The sequence below is a fragment of the Anastrepha ludens genome, chromosome X (assembly GCF_028408465.1).
Source record: "Anastrepha ludens isolate Willacy chromosome X, idAnaLude1.1, whole genome shotgun sequence".
In the NCBI taxonomy this organism is placed as follows: domain Eukaryota; kingdom Metazoa; phylum Arthropoda; class Insecta; order Diptera; family Tephritidae; genus Anastrepha; species Anastrepha ludens.
This window is the reverse complement of record NC_071503.1, coordinates 39,558,554-39,579,167: the sequence shown is the minus strand read 5'-3', so window position 1 is coordinate 39,579,167 and position 20,614 is coordinate 39,558,554. Positions and strand designations below refer to the sequence as shown.

General features: G+C 35.2%; 1 pseudogene; it reads right to left on the bottom strand.

Moving 5' to 3' along the window:
- Positions 1–1,504: 1,504 nt before the first annotated feature.
- Positions 1,505–2,371, bottom strand: LOC128869628 (NADH-ubiquinone oxidoreductase chain 2-like; annotated as a pseudogene).
- Between the last annotated feature and the right edge of the window lie 18,243 nt (positions 2,372–20,614).

Sequence of the window (20,614 nt, the reverse complement as noted above, 5' to 3'; positions counted from 1 at the left end):
AGCCGCGGTTACAGTAAATGGCGAGCGTTACCGTGACATTGTTTCCAAAAATTAAAGAGGATGACATGGACGACATTAGGTTTCAACAGGACGGTGCAACTTGTGACACTGCCAAAGTTACACTCGAACTTTTGGCTACCGTTTTTGAAACCCCAAAAATCAGCCGAAATTCCGATATCAATTGACCGCCTCGGAGCTGTGCTTTAAGCCCGTTGGACTATTTTTTGTGGGGAGCCGTTAAGGAAAAATGCTCTGCGAACCATCCAGAGACGATTGATGCTTTAAAACACGAAATCGAAGTTGCCATTCATGAAATTGGAGCCCAAACAATCGAAAATGTGCTTAAAAATTGGGTTGATCGAATGGCCTACTGTAAAGCCAGTCGTGGCAGTCATTTGAACGATATTATTTTTCATTCATAAATGACAATGTTCAATCTTCAAAATAAGAAAAAAGGTTGAAACAATATTGATTTGTTTTTTTTTTTATAGGCGATTCAAAAAGCAAATTTTACATGGCCCACCCAGTAGCTGATGTAAAATATGCTCGTGTATCTACGTCTATTCCAACAGTAAATATGTGATGAGCTCATACGAAAAATCCCAATAATCCAATTGCTATTATTGCGTAATTTATTCCTAAAGAACCAAATGTTTCCTTTTTACCTGATTCTTGACTAATAATATGAGAAATTATTCCAAATCCAGGTAAAATTAGAATATAAACTTCTGGATGACCAAAAAATCAATATAAATCTTGATATAAAATTGGATCTCCTGCTCCAGCAGGGTCAAAAAATGATGTATTTAAGTTTCGATCTGTTAATAATATTGTAATTGCACCAGCTAGTACTGGTAAAGATAAAAGTAACAATAGTGCTGTTAATACCACAGCTCATACAAATAATGGAATTCTATCAAATGTTATACCAGTGGATCGCATATTAATTACTGTTGTAATAAAATTTACTACCCCAATATCTTTTCTTTGATAATTATTGTCACGATTAAGACAATTAAAATATTCTTTATTATTAAAGCATTAAATGGCTGAAGATTAGGCGATAGATTGTAAATCTATTTATAAGAATAAATTCTTTTTAATCAAAAAATTTATTTATAAGATTAATTTTTTTCAAATAAATAGATCTAACTAAATTTATAAATCTAGAGCTTTATAGTCAATAATGACAATACTAAAGGAGTATAAATATAGTATTACTAAGTCTTAAAAGATTTAACTTATATGTATAGCTTTAAAGGTTATTAGTTTATTTAACTTAAAGCCTTTAATTCTATAATAAAAATAACAATTTTGATTTAACAAAATAAAACTAAATTAATGATTAAGAATTTACTAAATAAATAGATCTAACTAAATTTTAAGATTTAGACTGGCTATAAGGTAACAAGATAATAGATACTAAAATTAATCTAAACGTGAAAATAAAAGATAAAATTATTATGCATTTAAATGAAATTTTATTAACTTGCATATAATTTGTTCAGTTATTTTCCTTATAGTTTAGTATAAAAGCAGCGAAACATAAACGTAAATAAAAAAATAGTGTAATTAAAGTTATTACGGTTATAATTGTTATAAGAGTATATTGATTATTTAAAACTAATAATTGAATAACTAACCATTTTGGTAAAAATCCAATCAATGGTGGAAGTCCACCTAAGGATAATAAATTTAGAAATAATATAAATTTTAAAATTTTTGAATTAAAAAATGAATTAAATAATTGATTAATATGATATATTTTAAAATTATTAAAGACAAATTTTAAACTAAATGATAAAAATTTATAAAAACAAAAATAAACTATTCATATTGATTCACTAACTTGTATTGCAGCTAGTATTCATCCTAGATGATTAATTGATGAAAATGCTATTAGTTTACGTAAGGATGTTTGATTTAATCCTCCTATTGATCCAATAATTGTTGAAAGAATAATTACTGAAAAAATAAAAGTGTTTTGTTGAATTGTAATATATGAAATTAGTATAATTGGTGCAATTTTTTGTCATGTTAATAATACTAAAGCATTTATTCATGATAGTCCTTCTATAACATTAGGGAAAGGGGCGGCCCCGCTTTTTAGTAAAAGAGAGGAATAAATGATTATATCATTATATATTGAATTTTATTGAAATATAGGGAAATTATTAAGGTATATCATAATAATAGCAAATAATAGAACAGCGGATGCTATTGCTTGAGTTAAAAAATACTTAAGGGAGGCTTCTGCTGATATTAAATTGTTATCTCTTATTAGGGGGATAAAAGATAATAAATTAATTTCTAAACCTATTCAAGCACTTAATCAAGAATTAGATGATACTGTAATTAATGTTCCTACTATTAAAATAAAAAAAAAATATGAATTTGGCAGAATTATTGAAAATTAAAAAGAAAAGGATTAAAACCTTTATAAATGGGGTATGAACCCAGTAGCTTAATTAGCTTATCTTTTTAATAGATCTAAATAGATCTAACTAAATTTTAAGATTTAAAGATAAATTTATTTTTATTATTAATTAATTTTTATATTGTTTTGTTATATTTTGGTGTATGATGCACAAAAGTTTTTGATACTTTTAGAAATAGTTTAATTCTATTAAATATAATGAATGTAAAGTTATTACATAATTTACCCTATCAAGGTAACCCTTTTTATCAGGCAATTCATTAAAGGAAAATAACTTATTTGAAATGAAATAGGCTGTTTTCATTCAATTTTTTTTTTTTTTTAGTAGTAGATTTATTAAAAAGGGGGATAAATTTAATTAAACTTACTTATTTAGTTATAATAATTAAATATACAATAGTAAATTAATTATTATAGAATTTTATTTAACTAAATAATTAATATAAAAATTCCAATATAGACATATCCGAGAGGTAAAAGTACAACTCATAGATAAATATATAGATGAATATAAAAAATTTAATTTTTATTGTTAATTTATACAAATGTCTAACGTTAAATCAAAGTATGTGCCTATAAATGTAATACATAATTCTGCATCTTCTAATTTAAAGGGGGTTTTTAACAAAATTAATAGGCATATATAAATTAATTAAATATTTATATACAATAAATATAGATATCTATTAATCTAACTTAGTATATGTCTTATTATTATAAAATATATTATTTAGAATTTAAAAAAAATTTTTAAATTGAAAAATAACGGGATTGTTTATCAATAAATATTAAAATTTAATAATCATGAAAAAAAAATATAAAAATTTAGTTAGATCTATTTATTTAGTAAATTCTTAATCATTAATTTAATTTTATTTTGTTATTCTAACTAAATTTTTTATGATAAATAATTAAATTAAATGTAGTTATTTTATACCTATTAGCTTTATAAATTTAATTTATTATTTAAATTTTTATTAACTTATTAAGTTCAATGAAAATATTTCAAATGAAATAGGCTCTTTTCATTGAATTTTTTTTAATGAAAAAGAGTACATTTGATTAGGGGTCTTTTTACTTTTAAGGAGGAAATACTAAAATATTTTACTACAATAAATTTTAAATTTAGTTATAAATATCTCTTAATAAGTAATTGTTATCTTTGATTTACTAAATAAATAGATCTAACTAAATTTTTATAACTAATTTTATTTATTATTAAGTTAATTAATTAATAATTTTTATTTATTGTGTTGATTTTACATAAATAATTAAATTTAATGAAAATATTTGAAATGAAATAGGCTGTTTTCATTGAATTTTTTTAATGAAAAAGAGTAAATTTTATTAGGGGTCTTTTTACTTTTAAGGAGGAAATACTAATCAATTTTATTTTAAAATAGTTCCAACAAAATTTTTTTTTACTTTATTTTTGTTAATAATTAATTAAAATACTAAATATTTATTAAATTTAAATTTATTAAAGGTTTATTTTATATTTATATCTAATTTATGTTACTAAATAAATAGATCTAACTAAATTTAATAATTTTTTTTTTATTTTATTTAATTATTAAAGTTTTATTTTGGCTTATGTTTTAGTTATTGATTTATTTTATATGTGAATTTTTGTAAGAAATTTGGAATTAGTAATTTTATATAGTATTGGCTAAATTTGTGCCAGCAGCCGCGGTTACACAAATAATACAAATAAAATATTTTTTGTAAAAGTTAAATTTTATACAAATAAAATATGTATAATTATATTAGGTGAAATTTTAAAATTATTAATTTTTATTAAATTTTAATTGAAGCTTGTAAATTTTATAAATAAACTACGATTAGATACCCTATTATTTAAAATGTAATTAATAAATACTAAGGTAGTAATAGTTATGTTCTTGAAACTTAAAAAATTTGGCGGTGTTTTAGTCTATTCAGAGGAACTTGTCCTGTAATTGATAATCCACGATGTACCTAACTTAAATTTGTTTTTCAGTTTATATACTGTCGTTATTAGAGTATCTTATTCGAGTAATAATTTTCAAAATTTTTTATTAAAATGTATATCAGATCAAGGTGTAGCTTATATTTAAGTAGAGATGGGTAACAATAAAGTTATTTAAATAGATTTAAAATTTAAATTTTTTTTTGAGAGTGGATTTGATAGTAAAATTTTAAAGATTAAAAATTTGATTTGAGCTCTAAAATATGTCCACATCGCCCGTCGCTGTTACTATTAAGATAAGATAAGTCGTAACATAGTAGATGTACCGGAAGGTGCCTCTAGAATGACAATTTAAAGCTAATTAAGTAAAGTATTTCATTTACATTGAAAAGATTTTTGTGCAAATCAATATAAATTGAATTTTAATATTTATTTATTAATTTTTTTTATTGTTAATTTAATTTATGAAAAGTAATTACACAAAATAATGTTTTTGTAGTTTTTAGTGAAAAAATAATTTTAATAATAGTTTATTATGTATTGTGAAAGAACATTGAAATAAATTGAAAAATTTTTAATTAAAAAGAAAATTTAGTTTATTGTACCTTGTGTATCAGGGTTGATCAAATAATTAATAATTATTTATTAATCTCGATTTTTAATAATAATTCATTATTAAATTTTAATAATTTATAAAAGTTAATGTGTCAAAATTATTTTAAATAAACTATTAGAAATGAAATGTTATTCGTTTATAAAGGTATCTAGGTTTTTTAGAAATAAATTTAATTTATTTCTTAAATTTAAAAATTTATTAATTTGAATATTTGAAGGGATAAGCTTTAAAATAAAATAATTAAAAATTATTGAATAATTCATTTAAAATGTATGCATAGAATTAGCAATCATTGGTAAGTTTGTTATAAATTATTTTATAATTTATATTATTTATTTTTGTTTTCATTGAATTTATTAAAATTTTTTTATTAATTTTAAATAAAAAGTAATAACGGTTAAATTAGTATATTTAAGTATTGTTAAAATATTTTATATTGAAAAGTTTATGTAAAGAACTAGGCAAATTTTATTTACACTCGCCTGTTTAACAAAAACATGTCTTTTTGAATTATATTTAAAGTCTGACCTGCCTGAATAATTTTAAATGGCCGCAGTATTCTGACTGTGCAAAGGCAGCATAATCATTAGTCTTTTAATTGAAGGCTGGAATGAACGATTGGACGAAGTATAAGCTGTTTCATATAAATTTATAATAGAGTTTTATATTTTAGTTAAAAAGCTAAAATTTTATCAAAAGACGAGAAGACCCTATAAATCTTTATATTTAATACTAACTAAATTTCTTTGATTTATTTTATTTTTTTAATATTAATTATTTTGTTGGGATGATATTAAAATTTAATGAACTTTTAATTTTTTAAAATCATTAATTTATGAATTATTGATTCATTAATAGTGATTATAAGATTAAGTTACTTTAGGGATAACAGCATAATTTTTTTTGAGAGTTCATATCGACAAAAAAGTTTGCGGCCCCGATGTTGGATTAAGGTATAATTTTGGGTGTAGCCGTTCAAAAATTAAGTCTATTCGTCTTTTAAATCCTTACATGATCTGATTTCAGACCGGCGTAAGCCAGGTTGGTTTCTATCTTTAATAAATTACAATATTTTAGTACGAAATAATTATATTTTAATAATAAAATATTATTAATATAAATTAACTATTTTGGCAGATTAGTGCAATAAATTTAGAACTTATTTATGTAGTTTATGCTACAAATAGTACTTGATTTTTATGGAAATAATTTTATCTTTTATTGGTAGATTAATTTTGGTAATTTGGGTGAGAGTAGCTTTTTTAACTCTTTTTTGAACGTAAAGTATTAGGTTATATTCAGATTCGTAAGGGTCCTAATAAGGTTGGTTTAATAGGAATTCCTCAGCCTTTTTGTGATGCAATTCAGTTATTTACTAAGGAACAAACTGATCCTCTTGTATCAAAAGCATCTGCCCTGGGTCTTATTGCTTTGGCCACTCGCTTGTGATTTCGTGCATTCTTATCATTTCTGTTTTGAACTTTTGTCCATTCCTGCTTTTTGCATGGTGTTGTCGTCTTTTTCTGTGGGTGTAGGTTTCCTGGGGTCGTTGCCTTCCTTTTCTTTGCCTTGGGCGTTGTGCCAGACCCATTTGTAACGTCCTTTGGGCTAGCTTTACCTCTCCACCTTTTCGCTGATTGTGGCGTTACGTACGCTGCTACCATAGGCTTGTGATGTGGATTTAGCTTAGCTCTTCTTTGTTCCGCTTCCAGTTCCATACTTATTTCCGAGTGACAGCACTTCAATATACTGCAGCGCTTCTTCACCTCACCATGTACATTGTGCCGCTGATCACAGTAGTGAATTAGTTCGTCGATCTATGGTGCGAGTTTGACAACTAACTGGGCTAGTATATCCTCCTGTGGTAATTTTAAGCTGCAACCAACATCGACATTTCACGGATTCTTGTCATTTGTCACAGGTGTGGTGTTCAATCTGTGTGGTATCTCACTTGCTTAGATACTGTAATGCGTTGCTGCTGAGGAGTCGTAGCAGTTGTGGGGGTGCCACTTGAGGCAGACGCTGCTGGTTCAGTCGTTGCATTAGTAGGTGGCGAATATTGCATTAACGAACTTCTCCAGAAAACATTTATGTTTTCTGCTGTTGCTGGTGTATTTGTTGTAAATTTGTTTTTAATGTGTCCCTTCTGTAGGGGTCCGAACTTATGACCGCTATATCCACTCGTGTCTGTAGTTTCCTTAAGGCTCCATAATTATTTATGCAAGCAGTGAGGTCATGCGACGGATGACCCTGGCCCTTATGGGGTCCAGAGTTCAGAGCCAAGCCCCAACTGGAACAAAAAGGGAGTCGTTACAAACTAACGTACATAACCTAAGTCCAAGGCAACGAGTATTAAAGAGAGACCTGCCAGGTTTTATTAGGGCGGAGAATTTGCAATTCTTTCTGCAAGCCATTTCTACGGTGTTTCAAGCCGCATACTCAGGTAACAGGGAATTACAAGCCCAGCCCAGGTTTCTCATTTCCAAATATGTCCAGTATTTCAAAGTCAGAATGATACTGGTCTCCATTCTGATGACTCGCCAGCCAGATTACGCGTAAGTTACAGCTACTCCTAACCTGGAGACAGATGCTGGAAGCCGCTCACTGTGAGTCAAACGCTGCTGGATTTTTGAATAGTTCACCATACCATTGCATGGTGAAGAGGATTCTTATATTATAGAGGCAGTATCTGTGCGCCTCTGTCACCAGAGTGTCCTCGGATTTGTTCGATTTATATATATATGTATATATATATATATATATATGTATATAATAGGACTATGAATAAGTTCGTGCGGTTTTTTTTCGAAATTTGAAACTTTATTGACGTAAAATGGTTACAAATTTAATATTCAAAATATTGTCCATCGCTTACTACTACTTTTTCCCATCTTTCTGGCAATTCACGGATTCCCTTTGTGAAAAATTCGGTCGGTTTTGCCGCAATCCACGAATCGATCCATTTTTTGACTTCATCGTAATTACGGAAGTGCTGGTCAGCCAGGCCATGTTGCATCGATCGGAAGAGATAGTAATCGGATGGCGCAAGGTCTGGACTATACAGCGGGTGGGGTAGGACATCCCATTTGAGCGTTTCTAAGTATGTTTTGACCACTTGTGCAACATGTGGCCGAGCATTGTCATGTTGCAAAATAACTTTGTCGTGTCTATCGGCGTATTGCGGCCGTTTTTCTCGCAGTGCTCGGCTCAAACGCATCAATTGTCGTCGGTAGACATCCCCCGTAATCGTTTCATTCGGTTTCAGTAGCTCATAATACACAACACCCAGCTGGTCCCACCAGATACACAGCATAACCTTCAGGCCATGAATATTCTGCGCCGACGTCGATGTTGAAGCATGGCCAGGGTATCCATACGTTGCCCGACGTTTTGGATTGTCGTAATGGACCCACTTTTCATCGCCAGTCACAATTCGATGCAAAAAACCCTTTCTTTTGTGCCGTTGAAGCAGTTGTTCGCATGCCATAAAACGGCGTTCAACGTCTCTTGGCTTCAATTCATACGGCACCCAATGGCCTACCTTTCGGATCATTCCCATGGCTTTTAAACGTTTGGAAATGGTTGATTGATCAACTCCCAAAGTTTTTGCAACCTCTTCTTGCGTTTGAGCCGGATCTTGATCGAGCAATTCCTCCAATTCGGTATCCATGAACTTTGGCGGCGCACCCTCGCGTTCTTCGTCTTCCAAGCCAAAATCACCACTTTTAAAGCGTGCAAACCACTTCTGGCACGTTCGCTCAGATAGAGCATGCTCACCATAAACTTCCACCAAGATACGATGACTTTCGGCTGCTTTTTTCTTCATATTAAAATAATGAAGAAGAATTCCCCGCAAAAACACATTATTTGGCACGAAATTCGACATTTTCAAGTGTGGTAAAAATATTGTTGTTTACGCTTCAAATAAAAAACTTATACTGACGTTTGTGCCTTACGACAGTAGCTCTCCAATGAATGTTTGGAAATGTGGATCGATGGAATAATAATCAAGTTACGCCATCTGTTGTAAAACCGCACGAACTTATAAATAGACCTATTATGTATATATATAATTGGCACTTACACTCTTTTTGGGTGTTTGGTCGAGCACCTCCTTCTATTTGTGGCGTGGCGTCCTATTGATGTTGTTCCACAAATGGAGGGACCTAGGGGCCGACTTCGAACCCCAGATATTTTTATGAGGAGCTTTTTCTTGACAGAAATACACTCGGAGGTTTGCCATTGCCTGCCGGGGGGCGACCACTATGAGAAAAAACTTTTCTGCATTTTAGTGTTTCACGGAGATTCGAATCTAAGTTCTCCGAGTTCCGAATGGTAGTAACGCACCAACCCATTCGGCTGCGACGGCCGCTGTTCGATATTATATTCAAATTTTGTCAGTTTTTTTTTTCAGATGTTTGAGTTGCATTTTTGTATGGGTGGACGGGACGAAATGCTTTTGCATTTGTTAGTATTTATTTTAAGATGTCAGTTTGCTGCAAAATCTTCTGCAATATTGTGTTTCACTTGCATGTTTTTGTTAATATCTCCAATTGTTCTGGCTGGGTGGTAAATGACAATACCATCAGCAATGGCTATGATATTGTATATTTTAAATAAGTACAGTAATTAAAGTATATAGAAAATTAGGCATTTCCTGTCGCTTGTTGCAAACCTTATGTTACATTAAATTCGCGACTACTTTTTATATTATTTACATATATTACATATACTGAATTTTTTTTTTGACAGCACGTTATAAATGAGCATGGTAAGGTGAACCGGGAAATTATAGCCAATAAGTTTAGATATCAGCCCTTCGCTCCACAATCGGTCAAAAGCCTTTTCAGTGTCCAAGAAACAAGCTGCTGTAACATGTTTTAATTATTCCACCTCCAATTAATTTCGGAGGACACAGGTTAATTGCATGAAAAGTGGAATGCCTATAGTTAATATCACATTGTTTAGGATTCACTTAGTCGTTAGTTTCAGTGACCGTGATTATATTTATGTTGATTGCGACCTAAAAAACTTTACTAATGTTTGGTAACAAGCTGATTGGTGGGAGAGTTTTTGTTCTTCTCTGTTTTTTTGGTATCACGATCGGTTTGGCTTTTTCCAGATAGGAAGAAAGTAGGCACACTATGTCGGGTATGTCTTCACTGTTTTTGATGGAGTATATACATGGTATCAAATTTTTTTCTGGTAGATTGCAATTCAGGCCATCTGGTTAAATAGGTCCATAAATCAGTAACTATGATGCTGTTTGGAGTATTTTATGTTGCTATTTTGATTTCGATTGGTGCCGTAGAGTACCAAATATTCATAAAGAATTTCCAGAAGCTTCATTTACTCAAAAATTATTAACACTGAGAAACCACATTAGCGGAACTATGTGTAAGCTTTCATTCACGAAAAAATCGAGTATTATTTGCTATCAATTTTACCACATGTTCGCCATCCAATTCGAATATGTGGAAACACGTCAAAAACAAACATTGTGGTTGTTCATATGACTAAAATCATCCTTGACAGGCCGGGGGCGTCGGTCTGGCTACCAGCTGAGCCCTCCAAGCTATAAGCAATTGAGGAGCTTATCCAACTTGGCATCGAAGGACTTTATACTGCCGACGGAACTAGTCCAAGTTGGTGAAGTCAACGAGAAGCAGCGCTACCTTAGTTCTGTCTTCAAAGAATCTGCGCTCGCAGCTCTCGCTGACTGTGATAGAGGAATAAACTACTGTTTCTACTCCATCACACTGAGAATGCTCAATAAAGATGAACCATTGCAGATTCAGTCAACCCTCAGAGTGAACCTTCTCCCCCAAACTCTTTAAGTTTAAACTCCACTGCGAGTATGCCTGAAGACGTAGCTGTCATCGCTGCGGGCACCGAAAGCGATACGTGCTAGGTGCCCGCTTACATCAGCTAGGAAGCAGTTTTTTTTTATATTTTATTACACTATTGTCACTGCTTAGGTGGAAATGGAAAAAGTAAATGGAGGTTTACCTCTTTGTGAGTTTCCACTCTCTCATAAGAAAAGGACGGACTGGCCAAAAGACAAAGCGTCACCGTCAGCTTTCTTCTAAAAACGCACTTATTTCGACACATTCAGCCTGCCGCTAAGAACTGATGAAGCAAACCCTTCTATGACAAAGTCTGTTTCCCTCGGCAAGCTTGATCCATCGCCTAAAATTGATAAAGCGGTAAACTTTGTTACCAAAATATGTAACTTTACTTTTAAATATCATGTCTGAAAGGCAAAAAAGGGATCCGGAGATCTCTGCCTTGAAGAGGGACATCAGAAGATTTAAAATTTCGCAAAAAACCGGGTTCTTGGTAAGCCTATAATGTTGCAATGTTTTCGAATAACTCAACCCGAAAACACGTCAGAAGGGCCTAAATAGAATTTTAGAAGGGCATTGAAAACGCAAACATTGAAGGAAGGTCTAACGGAAATCAATTAGTTGAAAGACTCTCGAAAATTCAATTTACCCGAAATTTGTATGGAAGTCAAAGGGTGAGGGAAATTTCGCCAGGTGCATAGAAGATCCTGACGCAAAATTTTTTAACGCGAGAACCTGGAATTTCTCCGGGAACATCATAAGCCTTAAACATACGAAAATGGTAATTAGGTCTTTCCAGTAGGACTAGATAGCATTTCGCCCCCAGAACTAATATAGAAGAAGCTTTCAACAACCTCTACCCGGGTGCCGTTCAGGCGGGCCTGCATAGGACACTGGTATAATCCTCTCAGATACTTCTCGAGGAAATAACCATTGTCTCGAAGATGGGAAACAAATATTAATAGCACGTAGCGAAGGGTGCTTTTTAGGAAAGGACCCTCTACCCTATACTCTGAAATCTTATTCTAACACAAAGTCAACTGGATCTGAAATATCAAAGGCAGGTCCAGAGAAGCGGCCAATTCTCTATATGGACGCAAATCGGCTATATGTAAAAGATGGGGCTTAAAACCACGCGTAGTATACTGATTGTACACTGCGGTTTTGAGGCCTGTACTCTTCTATGGGACCAACGTTAAAAAAATTGAATTCATTCAAATGAAGGAAATCATTACAATAAAAACTGAAAAGAAATGCACCCTCTTTCTCCAATGTAACAAAAAATACCTTCAGTAATCCACAAAACAATATAAACACAACAAATATAATTAATCACCAAGCAGTACAAATCTCCAGAAACCCCAACAATTTATATATCATCAAATCAAATAATACCACAAAAGGAAGTAACAAAAATACAACAAATACATCATTCAAGCCAGCATCACCTACTCCCACTGTTGACACTCTTTTACCCTCCACCAGCAATAATAACAATGGTAACCCACAAACCAAGCAAATATTTTCTAATAGCAACAATGCTAACACAGCAAACATAAACGCAAATGAATATAACGCGAATACCGATGGCACATAATAATTCAGTCGATTACTACACTACAAAACCCACTATTTTCTCCTTCCTTTCTCAACTTACTTCTACCCAGCTTCCCACCCACCCTTTTCCACCTGTTATTACAGAAAACCCATCCCAAAAAGAAGAATATTAATGGAAATATTGGAATATTAATTGACTACTTAATAACTACATAGATTTAAATATAGAAATCAATGAATTCAACCCGGCAATTGTCGCACTGCAAGAAACACATATTCCATCCAATAAAACAGCATACGCACCTAATAAATATAATAGCTATTTCCACAATTTGCCTCAAAATACCTTGTGTAAGCAAAGATTCGCTTTCTTTATAAAAAATTCCTTAAATCATAAAATAATTCCTATTTCATCTAATTTATCCTGCCTAGCTATTGAGATTGATATTGAAAGAAAAATCACTTTAATTAATTGTTATATTCCTCCTAGCCAAAATTTTCATTACAAAGAGCTTACCGATATAATTAACAAATTTTCCACCGCAATTATAGTCTAGGTGATTTCAATGCCTAGAGCCCATTGTAGGGCTCCGAGCATTCCAATATAAGAGGAAATACTATTGAAGATTTAATTTTGACCTAAAATCTCATTGTCTTGAAAGACAACATTTTTCCACACACCAAACCTTCACCCATCCTGATATCATCCTTGCATCCAGTTCTATAGCTCCCAGCCTTTCTTCTCGTACATTGTACGAACTCCACAACAGCGACAATTTCCCGCTTTTAACATCCTGGACCCTGATTGGTACGAAGTCAAGCCAATATCAAAATTTTTAACCGGAAATGCTGACTGGGAAAAATTTCTTTCTTTATCTATAACTCTAACAAACAATAAAGCGGTTTCAAAAAACATCAACGCAGAAGCTGCTAATATTAAAACAATAATTCGTTCGGCAGCCCACCTCTCAATATCGCAAACAAACACAAGAAAATTTTTCGGCAAACTACCATACTGGTCTAACCTACTTACCATCTTTAGAAATAGCAAGCAAAAACTGTGGTCTAAATAAAGGGTTTCTCAATTGGCGCGGGTCGATTTTGGCGCCCTGTGGCAGCCATTTTGTTTTGGTGACATCTGTCAAATCTTTTGTTTATTATTTAGTTGTTTATGTCAAATCATCATGGCAAGTTACACGATTGAACAGCACATTCAAATGGTAAAACTTTATTATCAAAATGAGTGTTAATTAACGCAAACGTTTTTCAATTGGCGCGGTTCGATTTTGGCACCCTGTGGCAGCCATTTTGTTTTGGTGACATCTGTCAAATCTTTTGTTTATTACTCAGTTGTTTATGCCAAATCATCATGGCAAGTTACACGATTGAACAGCACGTTCAAATGATAGAACTTTATTATCAAAATGAGTGTTCATTAACGCAAACGTTTTTCAATTGGCGCAGGTCGATTTTGGCGCCCTGTGGCAGCCATTTTGTTTTGGTGACATCTGTCAAATCTTTTGTTTATTATTCAGTTGCTTATGCCAAATCAAGTTACACGATTGAACAGCACGTCCAAATGAAAAAACTTTATTTCAAAATGAGTGTTCATTAACGCAAACGTTGCGCGCATTGCGCCTATTTTTCGGTAGACGTGGTGGACCTTCCAATTTCTTATGGCTCATATTGAACCATAAGGACCTAGACGACATGTGGTTCCAGCAGCACGGCGCTATGTACCACACAGCAAACGCCATTTTATTCCATTTGAACATCTACCCGCCCTTATTGAAAACCCCTAGTACCACATAAACGATACCAACCTCGTTAATTATAAAACAGCGAACGCTGTTTTCAGAAAAGAGCTTAAATCAGCTAAAAGGCATTCCTTGGAAAAACTCACAGCCCTAAACAAATTTGGTCAGATTTTAGAACGCTGACAGGCAGCTCGCGTCGTTCTAACATACCAACCATTTATTTATAATGAACAAGGGCCAATCTACGCTCCACCAGATATCGCTGAAGAATTTGCCAAATCCTGGTCGTCCTACTCCCACGACTCCAACTTTCATTCCGCCTTCAACTCGCAAAAAAATCTAACCCTACCTGAATATTATTCCAACCCATACCCTTCAATTGAAGCTTCGCTCACAGAATCCCAAATTTCTCTATATGAATTCGATTCCACGATCTCAAAAATGACAGGAAAGACACCGGGCTTGGATAAAATATCCTATGAAATATATACTAAAAAACCTACCCAGCATCTTCAAAATCCGACTCGTGAATCTTTACAATGAAATTTTTAATGCTGGAATCTTTCCTCAAGAATGGAAGACTGCTTTCATTGTCCCTCTACCCTCATTACGAACTTTAGACCTGTGTCCTTGAATTTGAATTTGAAAAGGTCGAGCCAAGGAGCACCAGGAGATTTGGTGGCTCCTAAAACACTCAGGCTAAAGAGCCTATTGTACTTTAAGCTCTGGAAAGGGGGTAGACAGTTAAGGAGGGAGGGAGAAAAGTATCAAAGAAAAAGATAGGAAAGAATAGAGACAGAGATAGAGATAGTTAGTCCTGTGAGAATTTTCCAGATTCTTTGGCAAATCTGTAAATATCCTCCAGTTTTAGACAACGAATATTACTCATTCTCATGACATCGGAACCCAATACTCGTAGTCTCGCTCTAGCAAAGGCAGGACACTCACAGAGAAAGTGCTCAGTGCTATCCGCCTCCTCCAAGCATGACAGGCATACCGGGTCCTCGATGATTCCAATGGTGGTCATATGCTGACCCCATGCGTTGTGTCCTGTAATGATGCCGACCATCAACCGAATGTCTTTCCTTCTAAGTTTTAGTAGAAAGTTTGACAGTTTTCTGTTCGGACTTGTCACAAAACACTTTGCAGTTCTGCAGCGTTCTAGACCGGACCATCGCTCTTTGTGTAGATTGCCTACATAATCGTTGATCCAATTCTTGATTCCTGCGAGACTGATTCCGATTATTAGCTCTGGACCCTGTGGGGGCACCGCTGATCCACGGTTGGCCAATTCGTCGGCAATTTCGTTTCCTTGAACACCGGAGTGTCCCGGAACCCATATAAGTACAAGCCTGTTTTGTCTTGCGACAGAATTAAGCTTCTCCTTACATTCTTGAACAATCTTTGAGCTTTGCTTCGCGTTCTCCAGGGCCTTCAATGCAGCCTGACTGCCACTGAAGACTCCAATCTGTTTCCCGATCCATCTCCTCTCGATTATCCATTCGGCTACTTTTAGGATGGCAAAAACTTCTGTTTGGAAAACAGTTGCCATCCCACCATAGCATAGTGATACTTATTACTATCGTTTAAGTACCATCCGGCTCCAGACCCTATTTCAGTCTTGGACCCATCGGTAAAGAAAATTTCTGTCAAACCTCCCTGTATGCATTCTGGATTGCTTCATTCTGACATCAAATTTCCTTCCAAATGAAACTGTGGGTATCAGGTCATCTTTAGGTGCCAAAAACAGTGGATACTGCTCCGACAGCAACTTAAAGATTTCTCTGTGTCCCGAAGTTCCATATTCGTGCCAGAAACCATATTTATGGAGTCTACACATTGCTTTTATTGCTTCCTGTTGTATCTTAAGATCCAGGGAGAGCAAATCTAGCATAGAATTTAGGGCATCACCAGAGGTTGTACTCATGGCACCCGTGATGCATAAACATACACTTCTTTGCAGCCTATATAGTTCCCGGATTGTGGACTTAACCATGCTCCGTCGCCACCAGACCACAGACGCGTAAGTGATGATTGGTCTGATAAGTGCTGTGTATATCCATAGGACCACAGCAGGTTTCAGACCCCAAGTTTTGCCAAAGGCTCTACGGCATTGCTGAAAAATCTTCAATGCACGATTCACCTTCAGTGAAACGTGTGTCTCCCAAGTCAGCTTCTTATCCAAGTTTACTCCTAGATATTTAACTTCGTTGGAAAGACCTAGTGTCACACCTTTCAGTGTTGGAAGACTGAGTCCATCCAATTTCCGTTTTCTCGTAAACAATACTATGGCTGTTTTGTTCGGGTTAACGGAAAGACCTTGTCTCATGCATCAGTCATCGATTTTGTCAAGAATCCTCTGCATTTTCGTGCAAAGCCTCCTTAAGGATTTATCTGATGCTAGCGAACAGACGTCGTCCGCATATGCTTGGACGTGAAAACCGAGTTCCTGCATCTCCACTAATAGAGAGTCTACGACGAAGCACCACAGCAGCGGAGAAAGAACACCCCCTTGGGGACATCCTTGACTGTGATTTGTTCGTCACTGCTCCCACCATCGGTTAACAGCCTCTCAGAGAGCATGGAATATATCCATTTTATAATGGTTTGATTAACTCCGTGTCGTTCGGCAGAAGAACATATCGAGCCGAAAGTGGCATTATCAAAAGCCCCTCAATATCCACGAACACGCCCATTGTGTATTCGTCAGCTTCCAGCCCGGCTTCAATCTTGCTAACAAGATCGTGTAAGGCTGATTCACTCTGGTAAGCGTGTTGATTTCTACTAAGTGGACTTCTCGGCAATACCCCCACTCGAATATGTTTCTCCACCACTCGCTCCAGACTTTTCAACATGAACGATGTCAAACTGATTGATCTAAAACTTTTTGCTAGGGAATAGTCATCTTTTCCTGGTTTCGGAATAAATACTACTCTTAAGCGTCGCCATTGGGATGGAATATACCCAAATGCAAGACAGGCTGTGAAGATCCTTTTCAGGGCCTCAATCAGCCTGTCTCCTCCTTTTTTAAGGATTGCTGGATATATTCCGTCAGGTCCAGGGGACTTAAAGTTCTCAAAGGAAGATAAGGAAAACCTTATCGATTCCCTTGTCACTATCCGACTAGCAATATACCAACTGTACCTAGAGGTTCCACCGTTGCCACCGTCATTGTTCATGCCACTCTCAACTTCAGAGAGAGTTCTACTACGCGGAAAATGGGTTTCGAGTAGAGCATTAAACGTTTCCGAATTGGAAATGGTGTATGAACCATCAGGTTTTCGAATGGAATCCAGCCTTACTGAGCGGTCTAAATGAAGGACCTTACAAAGTCTCGCTGTTTCCCTCATTTCTTCGACGTTACTGCAGAAATTTCTATAGGATTCAAGTTTGGCTTGCCGTACTTTTTTCTTTTATTCTCTCTGTGTAAGTCGATGATTAGCCCAGTCCTCTTCTGTTTTGGTCTTCAAGGCCTTATTAAAAAGTTTCCTGGACCGTACACGAAACTTCGACAATTCAGGGTTAGACCAAGGAACCGCTTTCCCCTGTCTACTTTGCCTGAGTGGACACAGTTCCTCAAAGCAATTGATTAAAGTAATATACCTTCTAATTTCTTAGTAGCATCTTCAATCATTTCTGCTGATTTGAGTTTTTTCTGGTTTGGTAATCGCTCTGTTACAAGCTCACCATACCTGTCCCAGTCCACATTTCGAGGATTCCTACCGGAAGGTATTGATATTGTGTCAATTCCCAGTCGGAATTCGATAAGACGATGATCAGAAAGAGAGTCCTCTTCCAAAACTCGCCATCGGCTGATTTGATTTCCAACCGACCTATTGGTAAGTGTTAAATCAATCACTTCTTGTCTCCTACTGGTCACAAAAGTTGGTTTGTTACCAGTGTTTTGAATGACCAAATCGGATGACAGGATAAAATCCAGTAACTTGAGACCTCTGGGGTTGCATTTGCTGCTTCCCCACACAATGTTCTGTGAATTTGCATAACAGCCCACTATTAGCCCCAGATTATTGGATTCTGCGTACTTGACCACTTCTCTTTAGTCCCTCGAAGGAGGTGGCTGTAAAGAGTCGTAGGGTAGGTAGGCCGAAACTATGATAGCTTCGACACTGTTCCCACTTTTCAAGTACTTTATTTTTGCAGCAACGATATCTCCGGAGCATAGCTCTTTTAACATCGTATGTTCGATCAACCTCGGCGTGATAATACATGCTCGCGGTCTCACATTCCCTTCACAATGAAGTATTTGCCCCCACGACATAGCACTTAGACCACAGATACGCTTGTGACATACCCATGGTTCTTGTATAAGTATTATGTGTGGGTTTGTTTGCAGTTTTGCATGCCTACGGCACAAGAGAGCCGTAGACGCTTTGCTATGCTGCAGATTTATCTGAGTAAATATTACTTCAGTCATGAGACTGAGTATATTTACGCTTTGTCCTCCACCTTATCCTGGACACGGAAGTGGATCCGCCCCAGATGTAGGTGAGGACGGCAACGGTACTTCGACTTAAGAACCTTGAGGGACTCAAGATCGATATCCAGTACCAGGTGGGAACCCGCCTCCGAAGTGGTAGCGGATTTCTGCCTGATGCACGAGTATACTCTCCAGAGAGTTGTGTCCTTACTCCCTTGCATGTCCAAAATCCTTGAGAAGATCATATTCATCCGAATTATGGCGTTCGCTAAAGCAAAGGGACTTCTTAGTCCCAACCAATTTGGCTTCCAAAAAGGCATAGGAGTGACCGAGTCGCTTTTATGCTTGGAACATTTCGTATCCTCGGCATTAGCGTCAGGTAATCTCGTTTCTGTATTAAGTTTAGACTTCGAGAAAGCATTCGATAGAATCGGCATTCATGTTTCTTAACCAACTCAAGCGCTGGAAAATCGGAAACAAAATTTATATATTCGTTAAATCCTTTTTAAGTAATCGCAAGTTTTCAGTCAGCGTTAATAATTGTAAATCCCAGGCTCATAGCCTCTTTAATGATATACCGCAAGGTTCACCTCTCTCAGTGACAATGTTCACTATAGCGTTTAATGAAATTAGTTCAATTGTTGGCTCTAATGCCGAGGTGGAACATGTTATATATGCTGATGATGTTTTAGTATTTTTCAAATTAAAAAACCTTAACGAAGTCATTTATACTTTTCTGAACATTTTAAACATTATAAGCAAATGGTCAGTAATATCAGGCGCCAACATCTCAGCAAGTAAATGCGCTACTTTTCATATATGTAAAAAACGTAAATCTTGCTTCCCCGGTTTATCCTTTTCCAATGTACTAATCCCACATTCAACACACTAGGATTTTAGGCTTAACATTCGTCAAAAAAACTTGCATACACTGCAAAGCCATTAGAATAAGCTTATTTTTAAGGGTTAACATAATTAAGTTTTTATCTTCTAAGCATTCCCATGTTCATCACCACACACTTGCTAACGTAACAAAGGCCCTACTGTTATCCAAAATTGATTTTGGACTTTGTATTTACGGACATTGTGTCAAAGGAAGCATTAAACTATTAAATGCTCCTTACCATGCGGCAGCTAGAAGGAGTATCCGCGTTTCCAACATCACCAACAAAAGCTGGTCTTGCAGGAGCCGGATTACCGGATATATCCACAGAATCAACGTCAACACAATAATGCTCCTACCCAAGCTTCTTCACTGCAGAAATAAAATATTACTTGGACTGGTAAACTCAGCAAAGCAACAATATAAAAATAGCCGCAAGCCGTCCACCATAGGTACAACGTTGTGTTGAACTAATGCACAAGCTGAATGTCACATCAGATGCGATTTTGCAACCAATTCCAGTTTTCCCGAGAGGCTTGAGTCCAAAAACTATTTTTATCGCGGATTTGCTAAAATTCCCCAAAGAGTCCATCCAGTCCATCAAATAAAAATTCCATAAGGATCATGTGAGTTCCAGGTCATGCCGGAATACAAGGGAACGAGTGCGCTGATACTAGAGCCAAAGAAGCTGCCCAAGAACCCCTTCAAAGTGCACATTTTACTATCAAAGATATTCGGAAAACTATACTAAAATCTCTTCAGGATACGTACAATAGTCAACGGATTAATTATCAACACCAATACAAAAAGTACAATCCTACTGGCATCAAGCCACATGTCATCCAAGAACCTCAAGATATTTACACGCCTTCGAATCGGTCACACTATAGCCACCCATATTCACATCCTAAACGGCACAGTCAAACCAGACTGCCCTTTTTGCAACTCAGACGACTACACGACTACGCACCTCCTCGATACCTGCCCAGGATTGGAATGCACTAGAAATGCAATTCATCCTAACCTTGAACTTTCGAAGCTACTCAACAACACAGATGACAATAGCATTAACTGCTCTCTCCCATCCTCTTGTATAGTTACTTACCTATATTATTACTCTAGTTAAGATACC